This window comes from Sardina pilchardus, chromosome 1 (assembly GCF_963854185.1).
Source record: "Sardina pilchardus chromosome 1, fSarPil1.1, whole genome shotgun sequence".
NCBI classification, from domain to species: domain Eukaryota; kingdom Metazoa; phylum Chordata; class Actinopteri; order Clupeiformes; family Clupeidae; genus Sardina; species Sardina pilchardus.
The window spans coordinates 10,601,210-10,621,115 of NC_084994.1; the positions used below are offsets into that span (position 1 = coordinate 10,601,210).

The 19,906-nt window shown below is 39.9% G+C and overlaps 1 pseudogene; it reads left to right on the forward strand.

Moving 5' to 3' along the window:
* The window catches only part of LOC134076331 (zinc finger protein 850-like), a 769,162-nt pseudogene extending 753,588 nt beyond the window's left edge, over positions 1 to 15,574 (forward strand).
* The last annotated feature ends 4,332 nt before the right edge of the window (positions 15,575 to 19,906 follow it).

Below are 19,906 nucleotides of genomic sequence, written 5' to 3' on the forward strand. Positions count from 1 at the left end.
TTATATAAACCCAGTGTAGTCAGGTTTCTGAATCTTGAAAGGTAAGCATGGGGATGCTCTGAACCACCATTCATTTATACTTCTATTGAACTGACACTACTGCTGTGCTCCATTTTATTGCTCTTCTGCAGATGTTTAATCTCTTCAATTCATGTCGTGTTTGGCTGGATCTGTTTTAGAATTTAGAGCTGGAGTCTGAAATGTCAGGACGTGAACCAACACCGCTGCCTATCCCAGTGAAGGAGATAAAAGAAGAAGAGGTTGATGATTTCCTTCCAGAGTACCTGTTTGGTGTTCAAAAAGTGGAAGAAGACCCTGGACTGGATCCTGACTGCAAGACTAAAACACAGACATCAGCAACCTTCAACTGCAAAGAAGAAAAGTCTCCAATGATGGAAATTCAACAGGAGGAAGAATCTGATTCAAGAGAAGATCCCCGGAAAGACTCTGTTCCTACAGGTAGGTTGTAAATTACTTGTTTATATTTTGGAATCATGACCAAAACCAAAAAAAAACATTTGTACAATAAACAAATATAAACAGCATGTTATAATCTATAATATTTAAGAAATGTCACTATTATTTTTATTGTAATTATTTGATTGTTTAAACGTTCTTCAATACCTATTTTGCAAATCATCAACACAGATGAGATGAGCCATACTGCAGTAGAGGAACACCTGAGGAACCAGAAGCCGTATCAGTGCCCTGACTGTGGAAGGGATTTCAGTCAAAGGTCTTCTCTAGCAAATCACCAGAGGATGCACACAGCAAAAAAGCCATATCAGTGCTCTGACTGTGGAAAGACCTTTAATCAAGGGTGTCATCTAAAGGAACATCAGAGGATCCACACAGGAGAAAAGCCGTATCAGTGCCCTGACTGTGGAAGGGATTTTAGTCGAAGGTCTTCTCTAGCAAATCACCAGAGGATTCACACAGTAGAAAAGCCATATCTGTGTACTACATGTGGAAAAACTTTCAAGACTAAGGAAGAAGTTAACACCCATCAGTGCACACATACAGGAGAAAAGCCATATCAGTGCCCTGAGTGTGGACAAGTTTTTAGGCAAAAGCATAATCTAAAGCAACACCAGTTGATCCACACAGATGAAAAGCCGCATCAGTGCACTACATGCGGGAAGAGTTTCAAGAGGAGTTCAGAGGTCAAAATCCATCAGCGCATACATACAGGAGAAAAGCCGTATCGGTGTTCTGACTGTGGAAAGGCCTTTGCTCACAAGTCTTCTTTAATCGGACACCAGAAAGGTCACAAATGAGAAAAGTCACATCGGTGTTCTGACTGTGGAAACGTCTTTACTGAAATGTGTAGTCTAATACCAGAGAATGTCTAATAAGGGGAGAAGGACCACTAGCGAAATACTTCCGCATGGTACTGCAACTAGAGGGCGATCGCGAGCAAGTGATGAATGAATGGGTAGCAATGGAGCTGAACCCCCCAGTACCACATTTGTCGTTATATAATTTTTTCTCCTAAAATTGCATTAATGCATGCGATGCAGGATAACTTGACTTGACAATCAGCTGACCAATAAAATGTTCAATATGTGTTGTTATTCCTAAAAACCCTTTCAAAGTTTTCATGTCACGTGACACAAGCGAACCACTTTACGGCCATAGACCTAAAAGAAAGTTCAGCTTCACGACGGTCGTAATCGGTCGCGAGTGTCGCGAGCATCCATGAGCTAAATGCTAGCATGTTACAGGGAAAACGGCCCATCCTATGAAAAGCAGAAAGGACATGAGTGACTTTTTATTTCATTTCCAGTGGAAAACCTATACTCAGGTAGCTACTACGACAATGTACATTAAGAAATGAAGTTGTCAACTGTGAAAAAAACGAGTTCTAGCCGCTTAGCCCCATAGACCACAATTCATTTATCACTTGCTCGGCAACGTCCCTAGCGGAATTTCAACAGAATGCAGGAACAATCCGGTACAATGGAGTTAATAGGAAGTGGACCGGCTCTCCCTAAAGGGGCTCTGCTAATACCCTCCTGAGTATTAATTTTGAGATTTTTAAGACGATTTAAGTATTTTGGTCTAAAGAACATAAAAACAAACAAAACAAAAAAATCCAAAAATGTTTTGCTGTTTTATCAGATGTCCTCTGCAGTGGACATTGGGACTATCCGAATGTCCTAACTCTATGGGAATTATGAATGTGTAGTAATAGTATTGCATTGAAGTCAATGGAGTGATAGGGTATGTGAGATATTACAGGCAAATAGGTGGCCAAGAAAAGCTTTGCTCCCCCTCAAGTGTTTTTAACATAGCTTTCAGAGATGGCTACTATAATGAAGTGTTGCCATAATGGCTGAATAAGCATTCAGACGGCCATAGTAATGAGCCTGGCTCATCGATGTTGCAACCAGTCTGCATACATGGCACACTGTAGAGCTAGGTTTTAGGGTAGTAGGGGTTACTACTACACTCTCTCATGTGTTGAAGAAGTGCAATGGCTTGCTGTGAGGGCATCAGAGAGTATACACCATGATAGGGACTCTCATAATTGGACCTCTGACGCCTGTGCCACAGACCCAAGAGATGAATGAAACTTTAGTGTTCAGGGCATCCTAGGATGGCAGAGGTACACTGAAGGGATGCTTGATGGATAAATTGTAAATGTGAAAGCACTTTTAGAGTGGCAAATAATCATTTACAGGTAAATGGAGTAATCAGTTACCCAAAATACACTTTTTTACAAATTGGGTAATGTACATTGAGGCAAATTCACCACAATGTACTTATTCCTTATTAAACCTTAGAGCTCTAGCTCACACATTGCTTCTGGGGCTGTATTGTATCTTAAGGAATCCTCTTTTATCCTGTATCTCCTTTTATTAATTTGAAATAAGTAGAAAAGACCTTGTTGTCTCACTCAAACCTCTGCCTTCTAAAACATAGAAATTGGTTAAAAAGCAGGGGGTATAAGTCCCAATGTCCACTACAGGGGATATTGAACAAAAATTGTGTTTTTTTTACTGGATCTTTCTGAAATCTTTCTAAATTCAAGTTGATACTGTCATTTATTTACTCATTTACTGTTTACACATTTGATGGTCCTCATGCTGTTTTTCAAAGTCGAGAACCTCGAGGATGTATGTTTGGTAGGAGTGAGAAAAGAGTTAAAGGGATAGGCTATTCATTTTTGGAAATAAGCTCATTTTCCACATTGATATTTACCTTTTTCCGGTTCATCCAGCCATTCTGTGAGTATGGCGATACAACTTTTAGCTTCAGCCTAGCATGGATCATTGAAACGTATTAGACCAGTAGCATCTGGCCTGCTAGCATCATGTTTAAAAGTGACCCATTTAGTCTGACTTTTTTCCAATTTGTAGCAAAAATACATAATATTTTTGTAATGTTCTTTTTACTTATATGGAGCCAACACCGTTGTTTTCAAGGTTCAAACTTTGTCGTAGCTCTATATATTTATAGTGTGTTCTTTGAAAATCGTTTATGTTTACACTGAATTATAATTAAAAAAAGTAATTTCATTACATCCACTTTACTCTCATACAATTATTGTGGAGGACCTGTAGAATATAACCATATGTGCCACTTTAGAATAGATGTGTTTAGTTAGATGAAAAAGTAAAAAATCTCAAGGTATAGCCGATTGCCTCAAAGTGAATGAAAAGGCCCCAGACCTCCAAGTGTTAAAGAGACCCTATGCAACTTTTTCATAGTCATAAAATCGCTTAGAAATCGTTGTTTTGCTTGACTGACCAGTTTTATCGAAAACAGTAATATTTCCTCCCGCCCCCAGTGTCCCTATCCGCTATTGCAACCTTGCAGTTTGTTCAGGAGACGATCGCTTCATGTTTACATCTGGAAGGCTGAGACGCGTAAGGAACAAGAGGAACCAGACTTGCAATTTATATAGCCTATATATGTATAAATATACACGCTAAAGCTGTCAGGGAAGCTCTGCAGAGAAATATGAAAGCATAAAACTAGCAAAAACGAAAAACGAAATGAGATGAAATCGCCAATCCTGCATAGTTTCTCTTTAACAATGAAGTTTCACAAAACATATGTCAGATATGATTGCAGCAAACACACAACTTATTTAAAACAGTAATCAATTTCATTTCCAAAGTAACCTTCCCGAAACTGAATGTATGTGAGATTCAACACATTCTTCCTGTTATGTGACTGTGGAATTGTTTTTAATTGCGATGAATTTAATTCTACTTCCTGTCATTCCCATTCAAATTCAACTTCCTGTGGGGTGGGGCCAATTCAATTCAAATTCCAATTCATGAATTGAATGGAGGCCAATTCTAAAATTCGGAATTGTGCACAAGCCTGACTTACACTGTACAAACCAGGCTTGTGCACAAATAGTCCCCATAGACAACACGCAGTAGTAGTGCCAGTAGTTTGCAAATTGCCTTGATTATTATGCCAGATGAGAGTGTAGTTCCATGTCAAATCAGCCTAGAGGATTCATTTTCAGTTGGTCTTATTGCACTTTCTAACTTGAGAAGAGACACGTTTTAAATGGGAAAATTACCGGAAATTTTAGTGAGTGTCTCTTTCAAATGCAAATTAAGGTGAATGGGCTTTTTGAATGGGCTGCAGGTGAGAGGACTGAAATCCTAGGATTTTCTTTTCTTGTTTTTACAAAGTGTCATTGATACATTATCTTTTAAAACATGTGTTTGGAAAGTAGTTGATTAAAGGTTTCTAATGGTGTCACTTGTATGTTTCTATGATAAACATGTGCAGAGATTGAGATTTGTTTGGAACAGTTTTTCAAATCCTCCATTGGGTTTTAAACACTACCCTTAAATTACTGTATGTACTGTATATGAATTTCATTGAATTTCAATTCTGCTTCATTTAATTCAAATTCGAATTGTAATTCTGCATCCTGTTTTTGACCTCAATTCAAACTCAAGAAATCAATTGGAATTTCTCAGTTAAATTCTGAATTTTGCACAAGCCTGTAAGCAGCCCGTTCTCATCTCAGGGCGTCATACGGACGTTTTGTCACGTCCTTGATGAGAACGGGTTGCAATTAGGATACTGGAGGTATGTTTATATTTATAGTCCATTATCCTGGCTTTACATTTAGTACAAAGTATGCTTATATTTATACTATATTATACTGACTATACATTTTAGTGCAATGACTGTTTAGAATAGAAACAAGATTACAAACAGATAATATTTTTATTATAAACTAGTAGTCTAACAGGTAAGATAGAGATGGAGTAGTCATTATATCACAATGGATGGTATTAGTTTTCTGCAGTCACTTGTTTACAGGTCGGCGTTGGGGTACTCTAAACATACACTTTTACGAAAGTAAGTGTGGAAGCTTACTGGCTTCATTGCCCACAACCTGCTCCTACTCCCCCCACCGTCCATTTCACACCTCCACCTCATCCCCACCTACGGACCCACCCTCTTTTGTGGAGTGTCTGTAAGTGACCACGACCATCATTCCAATTAGCATCATAAAGGCTCCTGTCCCTGATTGGTCAGATGATTCTAATGGTTTAGAGAGAAAAAGCATTATATAAACACCAGAGTGGAGCCAGATTTCTGAGCTTTCAGGTGTAGCAGTGGGCAAGAGGACACTCTAAACACAGAACATTCGTTTGCAATTGTTTACTTTTAAACCATTCAACCGATATAATATTTGACTGAATGTTCCGCGTATCATAGATCTGGACTCTGACATGTCAGGATTCACTGAAGCAACAGCGCAGCCCATGCCAGTGAAGGAAATAAAAGAAGAAGAGTTTGATGATTTCCTTCAAGAGTTTATGTTTCCTGTTGAGAAGGTAGAAGACAACCCTGAGCTGGATTATGACTGCAAGACTGAAGCACACATTTCAACCACCTTTAAGTGCGAAGAACAACCGTCTCCACTAATGGAAACCGTCAAGGAGGAAGACCCTAATTCCAGAGATGTTATTCAGACAGACTCTTATCCTACAGGTCAGTTGCAAATTTGTTGTTTTGTAAGTTGTAAATATTGACATAAAAAAGACAGAATTGGAATAATAATAATTAGTGTTTCTCTTTTTTTCTCTTAATAATCAATAAATCAACACAGATGAGATGAGACATACTGCAGTAAAGGCACATCATTGTTCTGAGTGTGGAAAAGCCTTCTTTAGATTGGATCATCTCAAGACACACCTGAGGATCCACACAGGAGAAAAGCCATATCAGTGCTCTGACTGTGGAAAGGCCTTTAGTCAAAGATCTACTCTTAAAAATCACCTGAAGGTCCACACAGGAGAAAAGCCATATCAGTGTTCTGACTGTGGAAAGACCTTTAGTCAAAGATTTCTTCTAACAAGACACTTGAAGGTCCACACAGGAGAAAAGCCATATCCGTGTCCTTACTGTGGAAAGGCCTTTATTGACACATCTGCTCTAACAAAACACCAGAAGGTCCACACAGGAGAAAAGCCATATCAGTGCCCTGACTGTGGAAAGACCTTCAGTGAAAGGTCTACTCTAAAGCAACACCAGAAGGTCCACACAGGAGAGAAGCCATATCAGTGCCCTGACTGTGGAAAGACCTTCAGTGAAAGGTCTAATCTAAAGCAACACCAGATGGTACACACAGGAGAAAAGCCATATCTGTGTCCTGACTGTGGAAAGGCCTTTAGTCGAACATCTGCTCTAACAAAACACGAGAGGGTTCACACAGGAGAAAAGCCATATCAGTGTCCTGACTGTGGAAAGACCTTCAGTGAAAGGTCTAATCTAAAGCAACACCAGAGGGTCCACACAGGAGGAAAAACATATCAGTGCCCTGATTGTGGAAAGGCCTTCAGTCACAGGTTTACACTAACTATTCACCAGAGGATCCACACAGGAGAAAAGCCATATCAGTGCACTGACTGTGGAAAGAACTTTAGTCATAGGTCTTGTCTACTGAAGCACCAGAGGATCCACACAGGAGAAAAGCCGTACCAGTGTACTACATGTAAGAAGAGTTTCAGGACTAAGACAGATGTCAACACCCATCAGCGCACGCATACAGGAGAAAAGCCACACCAGTGTTCTGACTGTGGAAAGGGCTTTGGTCAAAGGTCTCATCTAATGCGACACCAGAAGGTCCACACAGGTCTTCTTTCATGAAACACCAGAAAGTTCACAAATGAGAAAAGCCACATCAGTGCTCTGACTGTGGAAAGGCCTTTTACTCAAATGTGTAGTCTAATGAAATACTAGTACTTTATATTGACCCTATGAGCCCTAGGCTGTTTTAAGGGCATTTTCACTACTTCTAGTTTTAAGCATTTTTCCTGGTCATTGTAAGTGCCATTCGTACATGCTAAATATGTTTTTATTCAGCACAGTCTAGGCTACCCAGATCTGCCACAATATCATGTATAAATCCTTGCATTGATTTGATTGAGATTTTTAAATAATAAAAATTCAAAAAGCATACTATACAAATTCTTACATTTTGACGTACAGTAGGTGTCGAAATGTGATGGCCTTTCTCTCACGCTTTGCGTGATCCACGCCCTGCGTGAAATGTATTACAACTGTATTACAACTTACCGCCACAAGGTGGCAGTACAGTCCGCGGTAGCACTTTAGCTTTTTAGGACTCCTAATTTTATTCAATAAAAGCAATTCACGAGGCATAGCCTAGGACAGCTTAAAATAATTTGAGAAGACTCCTAACTCACTAAGACATATTTACAAACCGCTTTTAGTGGCCTTTTTTTGCGCAATGTCGTGAAATGTGGGCCTACGTGCAGTTACAGCTGTCAGAGGGAAGGGAGGGAATAATTGCATTGCAACTAAGGGATACAATAACGCCACCGACAATCAAAACCACCACTACATGTAAACTAAATGTAACGTCTCATTGTAGGCCTAAATTAAATTAAAATGTTTCTGCTCTTTGCGAATGTAGGCTACGTGCTTTCATACAGATTCATTCAAAGCATCTGACAAAGAAACTGTCATGCCTTTTCATGTCTGCAATTGAGTAGCTCAATGGGTAGCATTGCACACTTTGACATGAGGATGCGAGGTTCCCGTCTCACTTGAAGCGCTCTTGCACGGTGTAGTGCAATGTAAGAGAAACGTATCGTTATTTATCATCATCAAACATGGAGAGAAAACGCCAATGAGGAATACTAAAGCCAATTTATGTAGCCTATTTGTCTAATTCTCTGCACAGCACTGTCTAAGCATTCAGCATTCGCTGTTCTGGGCTGCGTTTCTAGAAAGCCTCGTATGCTAACTTGCATCGCAACCTTGAAAGTTCCCTGGATTTGGTGTTTCTAGAAAAAGTAGTTCCAACTCTCAAACTCTCAATTATTGCAAACAAGGACTGGGCAGTCACACTTGTGGCGTAGACTACCTTGGGAGTTGCGGTTGGTGATGTCGTCAGTGTCAGGAGCGCCTAACCAAAAATCACAAGCGCCCAACCAAAAATCACTAAGTTGATGTTTTTCTTGTGACTCAATGATTGCGCTTTACTGCAGGCTAATATAAGTTAAAAGACCGACTCCCCTGTTGGGCTCATTCTTGCTACTTACCTTACGTTAATTTGCGTGTTGGTTTGAGTTTTGGTGAGCTTCTATTATGGAATGTACAAACCCACATTTATGCACACCAGTCCTTTGTGCAGTGGCTAAGTAAGGGATAATGGACGACACGCCGTGCGGTTATTCAAAGTTAATGCACGTTCTAGACGGTGATACGGCCTAACGCGAAGCGAGAGACTCGTTATCGATTCATTGCAGGTTCTAACCCGTATGCAATCAACATGCTTTTGTTTCTGACTACAGTGAAACGTGGAAATAACCTTGTAATGCCGTGGAGCTATTATTTAAACTGATGTCGTGTTCCTGGCCACTCGATGTAAAGTAGGCTAATTAAATATATTTAGGGTCTAATCCATTGTTGTGTGTGGTATGCCTCCTTTTACTCAAACGTGACATGGAAGGGTGAGATGAGAACCTTGGCCGTGCACGCTATGTACTGACGCGAAACAGCTGAACCACTATGCTTTCGTTTCCGTGGCCTACCGAAGGGAGCTATCTTTCCCCAAATCAGTAAGAGCTGCAGACTGCACTCTCCCAAATCAACACGAACTTAGGGTTGTGGAGCAATAACTGGTCTTCAACTGATTGCAGAAATAAGGTTAGTTTTTGTAAATTGTGTTATGGACACGTCAATACCATATAATATTATGTTCGCGCAGACTTCTGTATCGCGCAGAAGTAGGCTTGTGGTTTTATGATTGACTGTTTGTCGAATCAGAGTAACATCTGCAGTAAATTAGATAAACTGCCTGCTCGTGATGACGTGCTATTTGTTTATCTATGGTTTATCCTTGAATTTTCAATTAAGTATCTATCTATCTATCTATCTGATGATCCCATCGAGATCCGTAACACCGACATTCCTAACCCTGCTCACAAGTGCCACCTGGTGGTTGTTTGGGTCATTGCAGCTTCACTAGGGAAAAATCAATAAGTGTGATTCACACATGAGGTCTCGTGAGGATCTCACGTGAAGCCGGCCAATTGAATCCAACACCTACTGTATATATCACCACAGCAAGCTGACTTGCATGGTTGTGTAGGCCTGACTGCCCTGAAAATGGCAATATAAGAACCATGGTGGAGGGATACTTTGGGGTTGAGCAATTTACAGAAATATGTGGTGTGTGCCTTCCAGAAATAAATGGCAATTTTTATTTAGTGATTAAAAATGACTTTTTGACACTTTTTGCGCACCATAGTTGTGAGCTGAAGCTGCTGAGCTGACCTGACTTGTTAGCGTGGTAGCACACATGACGTGTACACATGATGATTTTACTGCATTGCAATGAACAACATAAAGGCAAATAAAGTGTTTATTTGTCACTACTTCAACTAATTTGGATGCAATATGAATCTTGAATTGGAAACCATACAGGAGTTTGCTAGGATCTCAAAACCATATTATGAACGTGCCTTGCCATAGAGAAACACATGATAACGTTGGATAATGAACAAAGGCTATTATGGCACACAAAAACATGGGGTAAGTGGAGCTAAATTAAGTTATTATTGTGCTGTCACTTCGTCTGTTTTATGACCTAGAAGGTTGTATTTGGTATCTATGGATAGCTCTATCTCTCCTCTGTCATCTGACATGTATGCCATATCTCTCTGATCGCGGGTTGACACGTAAATCAAATGATAGAAATGGTAGCCTAAGCTATATGACATTATTATTTGTTTGTCACTTCTTCTGTTTTCATAACACAAAAGGATCAATGTCTTTGTTATCAATGGAAAGCTCTGTTTCTCCTTTTTTCATTTGATATGCGTGGCATGTCTGTGCGATGCCGGGTTCACGAGTAATTCAAGGGAGAGTAATAGATGTATGGGTGAGCGCAGAGCAATATAGACTGTAAATATGATATACTTTGATTTAACTAATAATCGCGGAGCAATGTAACAGAGAATAATGGGTGTTTTGTTTGATGCACTTTGCGTCCGTCGGGCTCATAGGGTTAAGACATATATATTCACCATTAATTTGGCATACTAACCATTTGTTAGTCATCGTAAGTCACTAATTAATACCTTATTCTACCCTTACTAGACTCTAAAATTAAGAATTCTCCCCATGTGAGCTCCTAATTACCCCTTATGCATAGTTATTAAATACGCTGTTGCATATTCATTATGACTAAATACATGGCTCAGTATGGGGCTTGTAAGATGGCAGTACCACAGTTAGTTCCACAGTTATATAAAACAGTGATTCACCCCTAACAATACCTATCAAAGATGATGTATTCAAATTGAACTATAGACACTAAACCACAAGTGCTAATAACTGAGTTTGGACATTTTATTCTATCACTGTTACTGTTACTAATGCATGCTGATGATGCTGATGGCTGTTTTAATGAATCTAAGTTTATTTGTTTACATAAAATTGTCAGTTCAGATGGATGTCTGAAAGTGGAGAATTTAGAGTGGAGACACTTAGTGAAAAACAAAAACGGCTCTGGAATCCCTACGGTGTTCCGGATTACTCCGAAAATGTAATTGTTTCTTCCTTGGGTCACTTCCTGTGGACTCTTTTTAAAAAATATTTTTCCGTTTCTCGGTTTTAGGTTAGCCCTTTTTCAGTAATGTGAAGTGGGTGGAGTTAGAGTGGAGTTACACTTGCTGCAGACAACGCGTACGTGTTCGTATCATGGCTGCCTCGCGTATTTTGCGGTCATTTGGTGCGTCGGTCGTGCACGTCGTCGCAAGCGAACATGACGCATCCGCGAGATGCAATACTGACAAGAAAGTAGGGGGCGATCATTGCCAAAAAAGTGACCGCAAGATGCATTATCCACATCAACGACGGGGGCAAACATGAGAGTAAACAATGGCACATGGCCAACTTCCTCAGCTGAACTACTATACTGTAGTCTCCCCCTAGTGAAGACCTCCAGTTGGGTGCGTAATGCTGCAGCGAGTCTGTAAACAGGACACAGCAGGTCGCACATGGGCGCATACGCTTACGCTTGGTCTAACAGCAAGTATAATTCCAGCCTTACACTTTAATTTCACACCTCCACCCACCCCCACCTGCACTCATTTGTGGAGTCTCTGCAGGTGACCACGCCCACTTGATGCCCTATCATTCTCATTAGCATCATAAAGGCTCCTGTCCCTGATTGGCTAGAATCATTGAATGCACGCTCATACCACCACTCAATTGCATGCCTGTATTTTTGAAGACGCCAAACTAGCGAGTATTTCCTGATTGCAGAAAGGTTTGTTTTCTGTTTCTGTCGGGTCCGCGATTGTTTGATCAGTTGCAAATCAGACGAAGCGCCGGGAATAATTTCACTATAGTGGCTCCGTAGGCCTGCAGTGTTCACGTTGCGGACCGGTGACGGTCTGCGTCCCATAGTTTGAGAACTAGTAGCATGTAGCATTGACATCAATTCAATCATTTGCACAAAGACACCGTTTTACTCAAAATTCAAATGTACATGTATGTATGTGTAGTCACTGTCAGGGACTTAAAAGTTGAGTTGAATAACAGTGATTCACGCCCCCCGTTTGTGCCCGAGCGCCCCCCTCTATGCTGCCTCGTCCACACCGCCCCCCAACAATGTCCAAACGCCCCCTGGGGGGCGGTACCGCCCCCGTTGAGAAACCCTAGGCTAGATTAACCAAATGGGTCAGACAGGAGGCATTACATACACCCAGTGTAGTCAGGTTTCTGAATCTTGAAAGGTAAGCATGGGGATGCTCTGAATCAATAAAATTGAGTTCTACCAATTCTAGTATCCTTGTGTCTTCCATTTTGTACACATCATTAGAGAATAAGGTTTAGTTCTTGACCCTATACATAATCACAGAATGTTTCTACACCATTATTAGCACCTGTTTTGGGGTCAGCTATCAACATTTCAGAGTATATGGCAGCAGTTATCATATGAATAGTGTCCTTCCCCTGGTTGTCTATTATTCTACATCACAGGTACCTTCCACATATTAGCACCTGTTCCTAGGTCAGCTATCAACATTTCAGAGTGTATGGCAGCAGTTATCATATGAATAGTGTCCTTCCCCTGGTTGTCTATTATTCTACATCACAGGTACCTTCCACATATTAGCACCTGTTCCTAGGTCAGCTATCAACATTTCAGTTAACTCCTGGTTAACTCAGGATTAATCGCATATTAATTGCACATTTTTATCTGTTCAAAATGTCCCTTAATTTATCATTTTACTCTCATCAAAGTAAAGTGGATAGGCTTGCTTTGTGTAAATGTTTTTTTTGTTTTTCGTTTTTTTGTTTTATTATATTGCAAACCACAGTATAGTGTTACAGCCTTTCATGTCTGTTAATACCCTAAGTATTAGGACAGATGACACAATGTTGGCAGCACCACTGAGCAAGAAATAAACTTCTGTCCTCCTAGAAGTTACTACTGCTACTGCAGTTACTACTAAATAACCACATAAAACAGATCACCAAAACTTCATTCTACCATTTAAGGAACATTTCAAAGATCATGAATTTTTCACCCTATACTTTCAGTTTAGACTATTGTAATGCGTTATACGCCGGCTGCAATAATACCTGTATAAAGAGCTTACAGCTTACACAAAACACAGCCGCTCACACATTCATAGGGCCGAAAAATATGAACATATTTCCACCATCATAGCATCTCTACACTGGTTGTTAAAAATTGCATTGACTTCAAAATTCTTCTTCCAACATACAAAGGCTGTTAGCCAAACTTGACATATGTTTGAGAGATAAGAAGACTTGGATGACTAAAGCACTTTTAAATGTGGAAGCTTTCTTTGTTCCTTACTCCCTCTTCTTCTACTTCCCCCACCTTCAATTTCACATTTCTACTACCCCCATCCTTATTCATTATTCATTGTTTGATTCTTTATTCTCTTTAGTCGACACTGCAGTCTGATCAAATGCTAAATTTAATTATTGTGTTGTTTTGTTTGTATGTCACTTTGGAAAAAAGGTGTCTGCTAAGTACCATCACTGTAACTGTTTATAAAAAATAAAGACTGTAAAATATCCTGCATTCTTTATCTATGCATGTATTGCTGGGTCGTTGTAGTGGTCTGAACTCACGTGTTTACAAGTCACCATTGGGGTGCTCTAAACATAAACTCTTACAAAAGTAAGTGTGGAAGCTTTCTTTGTTCATTACTCCATCCCCTCCTACTCCCCCCGCCTCTAATTTCACACCTCCACCCACCCCCACCTGCACTCCTTTGTGGAGAGTCTGCAGGTGACCACGCCCAGTTGATGTAGCATCATTCTAATTAGCATCATAAAGGCTCTTTTCACTGATTGGCTAGATTAACCAAATGGGTCAGACAAGAGGCATTATATAAACCCAGTGTAGTCAGGTTTCTGAATCTTGAAAGGTAGGCATGGGGATGCTCTGAACCACCATTCATTTATACTTCTATTGAACTGACACTACTGCTGTGCTCCATTTTATTGCTCTTCTGCAGATGTTTAATCTCTTCAATTCATGTCATGTTTGGCTGGATCTGTTTTAGAATTTAGAGCTGGAGTCTGAAATGTCAGGACGTGAACCAACACCACTGCCTATGCCAGTGAAGGAGATAAAAGAAGAAGAGGTTGATGATTTCCTTCCAGAGTACATGTTTGGTGTTCAAAAAGTGAAAGAAGAACCTGGACTGGATCCTGACTGCAACACTAAAACACAGACATCAGCAACCTTCAACTGCAAAGAAGAAAAGTCTCCAATGATGGAAATTCAACAGGAGGAAGAATCTGGTTCAAGAGAAGATCCCCAGAAAGACTCTGTTCCTACAGGTAGGTTGTAAATTACTTGTTTGTATTGTGGATATCATGACCAAAAACATTTGCACAATAAAAAGAATATAATTATAATGTTATATGATGTATAATATTTAAGAAATGTCATTATTATTATAATGACTTGATTGTTTAAATGTTCTTCAATACTTACTTTGCAAATCATCAACACAGATGAGATGAGCCATAGTGCAGTAGAGGAACACCTGAGGAACCAGAAGCCGTATCAGTGCCCTGACTGTGGAAGGGATTTCAGTCAAAGGTCTTCTCTAGCAAATCACCAGAGGATCCACACAGGAGAAAAGCCATATCTGTGCCCTGACTGTGGAAGGGCTTTTAGTCGAAGGTCTTCTCTAGCAAATCACCAGAGGATCCACGCAGGAGAAAAGCCGTATCAGTGCCCTGACTGTGGAAGGGCTTTTAGTCGAAGATCTTCTCTAGCAAATCACCAGAGGATGCACACAGCAGAAAAGCCATATCTGTGCACTACATGTGGAAAAAGTTTCAAGACTAAGGAAGAAGTCAACATCCATCAGCACACACATACAGGAGAAAAGCCATATCTGTGTTCTGACTGTGGAAAGGCCTTTTATCAAGAGTCTCATCTAAATGAACACCAGAAGATCCACACAGGAGAGAAGCCATATCAGCGCACTGACTGCGGAGAGGCCTTTAGTCAGAGCTGCAATCTAAAGGACCACCAGAGGGGGCGCACAGGAGAAAAGCTGTATCAGTGTTCTGACTGTGGAAAGGCTTTCAGTCGAATTCCTGATCTCCAGAGACACCGGATGATCCACACTGGAGAAAAGCCATATCAGTGCTCTGACTGTGGAAAGGCCTTTATTCACAAGTTTCACTTAAAGGTACACCAGAAGATCCACACAGGAGAAAAGCCGTATCAGTGTTCTGACTGTGGAAAGGCCTTCATTCAGAAGTCTAACTTAAAGGTACACCAGAAGATCCATATAGGAGAAAAGCCTTATCAGTGATCTGACTGTGGGAAAGCCTTTAGTAAAACATCTTATCTAAAGGAACACCAGAAGGTCCACACAGGAGAAAAGCCATATCAGTGTGCTGCATGTGGGAAGAGTTTTAGTCAGAACTCAGCCCTTAAGACCCATCAGACAGTACACTAGATTTATATCAGGGAAAACTGATTTGACTGAAATGGTAGTTGAATGATATTGAATGATAATTCTGGGTTTACCATAGCATGAAGAAAGGTCCATACTGTATGCATATTGGTGTGCAATAAAGTGATCACGTTAACCCTAAAATTGTATCTTGCATTACATCCTATTTTAGATATTCTAATCATTTGACCTCATATGAGAAAATGGCTTACTTTTATTTATTGGGCCCTATATCATGATAGCCTAAAGTGCAGCTCTAATAATCATCACAATGCAAAACGTATTCCTATCATACACTCAAGTTGGGCTGCTTCAGTCTGTTTTCTATCACTGCTTTCTCTGCTCGCTGCTTTGCAATCCACCTCCACCCCAGCTCCCTCTCACCATGCTTTAACTTGACATCATGACATACTGTGTTTGCTGTACATTTTTGTTTGCTCCATTCTAGGGGGGAATAGAGTTACTCTCCCAGTTTTAAACTGAGAGGGTAGAACCCTGAGGGTGCTGTTGTTATCTTTCTTGCCTTTCCATGGAGTTCATGGAAAGACAGGGAACTACCTCTGAATAGAGGCAAAATTAAAAAAAAAATAAAGTGGGTTTTAAAAATTTGTATCTTGTGTATTTTTTAAGTGGTCTTCACATAATTAAAGTTCATTATTTTATGTGTGCTTTAGGTCTTAACTTGTTCATAGATGAGGTATTACATTTACTGTGGCCTTGTTGTCAAAAACACATACAGACACAAAAAACACATATATACAATATATTTGAATTGACTTGGAAGATAAAGCACTTTTGTCTTGCAGAAAAGCTGTCAGGAAAACTGGAGGCTTTCTTTGTTGGTGACTCCACTCATTCTATGTGATCTCTTTTCACTTGTGTAAAGGCCTTCTAGTCACAAGTCTTCTCTAATGCGACACCACAAGATCCATACAAGAGTAAAGCCCTATCGGTCCTCTACATTTGTGAAGACCCATTGGAAAACATTTGCCATATTTACTGTAACTCTATATATCTATCTATCTATCTATCTATCCATATATCTCTCTATATATTTATTTATTTATATATATCTCTATCTATCTATCTATCTATCTATAATAAACACAAGTTAAATATTAGCAAAACTGATTTGACTGAAATGCCTTTTCAATGCAATCAAAGTCAAGGTTTACAAAAGCATGTGTGTGCACAAAAAAAAATGTGAAATGCATATAGGTGATTTTTATTTTTTAAACTCTTTGTTGCATTGATAATACCTGAATGTGGAAATAATGTTTCCAACAAAATGTCTCAATACCAGTGACAAGGCATTTCATAATGGACGTTTGAATTAATACACATTCATTTTTTAAGAAATAGTTTGGTCAGTAAGTGTTAGGGATGTCCCGATCCGATCACGTGATCGGAAATCGGGGTCGATCACGTGGTTTCAGACTCGATCGGAATCGGACTTTACATCCCGATCAGGGATCGGATATATATATATATTTATATATATTTAACAGATCTATAATATTTCAAAACAAATGGGGAAAATAACAGCTTAGTTAGTATTTGCTGTTATGTGGTGGTACAGACAGGGCTCAAAATTAGCACCCGCCAAGCGCCAATGGCGTGTAGATTTCTGTTCTGGCCAGTGAATTATGACAAAGTGTGATCCGCCACTTTGGCGTGTGTAAAACGGCGCAAGTCATCAACTAAATACTAGTTCTATTACGTTAACGACACAACTCTGCTGTGTGTGTGTGTGTGTGTGTATGTGTGTGTGTGTTTGCCCCTAGCCCCCTCCTTCGCTCACCGTCTCTCTCGCAGGCAGCCGTGTGATTTAAACAAGTGTCTGCTCTGCCCAGTGGCAGTGAATGCTATAGACAGCGGTCTGATCTGGATCTCGAAAACTGCAGACAGTTAGTTGAGCTCGGACAAAGCTCAGCTAATCCTGTCCATCCCCTGCCATTTTCCGTTCTATAGCCTATTCAATTATTGACGCCTTGACTGGCGCTATATGACGCAAAATGAAAGTAAATAAAACTGACAGCGATCGCGCAACTTCTGTTTCAGTGATTCAGTCCAGAATTAAACATTGTATCCATAAGTGAGGCGGAAAACTATCCTGAGAGTCACGTGAAAAGGTGCTCGAATGAAAAGGCCAAACTTCATGGAGGGCATAGTGGATGAAGAATAGACACATGTCTATGAATTTAGTTTGATTAGGCTACTTTGCTTCATAATTATGTTCAGTTCTTTCATCCTTATGATTGAACAAGTATCAATGAGATACACGTAAATTAGATTTAAGGTATAAACACTGCAGGTATAAAAAATGGTTAGTTTAATAAATGACTGGAAAGTAAAAAAATGGTCTTTGTTAAATATTTTCAAAATATAGCCTAGTGTATATGCCTAATGACATGAAAACAAGCAATAGTTAACCCTTATAGGGTCTTCGTTTTTTGGTTACACAGGGGGTCCTGCTGGGTCTGGTAGACCCATGGCATTTTGGGGTCTTTAATTCAACATATTGAAACCTTTTTTTGTTAAAATACTCAGCAGATGTTTACTTCAAGCCATTTGCAAGTCATATAAACAACATTTGTTACATTTGTTGCCTTGACCTTTGTTAAATCACATGGTTATGCACAGAAGTGCTACTCGTTTTTGTTGCACAAATGCAACAAACTAAGGAAATGCATCATGAAACAGCCATAAATGGACAATGATCAACTACTGTACAAATGAAGGATGTTTTTCCAGAACTATAGTGAATTATTTATTAGAAATGGAACTTTCTCACTACATCTGCCATGATCCTCAGATTCTGAAACTTCATCCTCTGCATCATCTTCAAATCCCCCTATCTCTTCCAGTATCAATTCTAAGGCAGTCTGAACTGAGAATCACTTTGCCATCTTGTGTGGTATTCATTCCCGCAGGACAGATGGTGAAATGTGTGGGAATATGGGTGCAGATATTGTTGGGTTAGGGGTTGGGTTAGGGTTGGGTGCTCCAATTTTGTAAAAATGTTGCAACCTTGTGCGGGAACTGCACTGGTGGCTCACACTAAGGGCCCATTCACCTGCTTTACTCTCTCTCTCCCTCTCTCTCTTTCTCTCTCTCCCTCACTCACTCACTCTCTCTCTCTCTCTCACACACACACACACACACACACACACACACACACACACACACATACACAGGCCCAGAAACCTAAAAGGGCAAATGAGGTAACACAGGACCTATGATTTCCACACATTATAGCCCCGGGTCCAGTAGACCCACGAAGACCCTGTATGTAATAGAAATGTGCAGGGGGGGATGCAGGTTTTTTTTTTTTCTGAATTATGTTCCTCACACAAAATGAGCCAAGGCCAATGAATCTCAGTTTGAAAAAATTATTATTTGTATCACTTTTCTTTAGATGAAAACTGAAAACGGGTCCCACAGACCCGAAGACCTTATAAGGGTTAAAGGTAGTAGGCTATATCATTGATACTTAAAAGTATCGGATCGGGACTCGGTATCGGCAGATACTCAAAATCAAATGACTCGGACTCGGACTCGGGAGAAAAAAAACCTGATCGGGACATCCCTAGTAAGTGTTATACCTAAAAAAGAATGAACTAAATTGGCTCGTTCAGATAATTGGGGGTCTAGCAGCGAAACCTCATGAACTCTGACATATTGGACATAACTGCAATACAATAGTAGCTCATGAACTCTGACATATTGGACATAACTGCAGTACAATAGTTCCTCATGACCTTTGACATATTGGACATAACTGCAATACAATAGTTTGAACTAAATTGGTTCATCCAGATACACTTTTTTTATTTGGGCTTTTTGGATGAATCCATATACATTTTTTACAACAACAACAACAACAACAAAAACAGATAACAATACCCATTACGAAGTTGCAACAAGTTCATGATTATATTTTGGCTGCAATTACCACTCTACTTACTCTATGGCCTTGTTCTCACCAAAAAAAAAAAACACATGGAGGCAAAAATGCAAATATTCCTACAATATATTTAAATGATTTTAAATGGTAGCGCATTCGGCTTTCAAACCTTTCTTTGTTGGGTACTCCACCCATTCTACATCAACAGTTTTTATTTCACACGTCCACACTTCCCCCACTTATGCTCTTTTGATGCAGGTTGAGCTATTATGACGTCCACATTGAATGTGCAAACAGTGCTCATTTCAAGCCCATTGCCTTCCCATAATACCCTGCTCGCCTGCTTTGCATTCAAAAAAATGAAAATTCCTAAAATGAGGTGGTAACATTTTAATGCAAGAACCTAATCAAGGAGAGGAGATGAGGGATAAATATTGCGGCTGATGATTAAAAATAAGTATGAGAGTGTCATTTTTGCTGGGTTCTCCACCCGTTCTAAATTATTTCA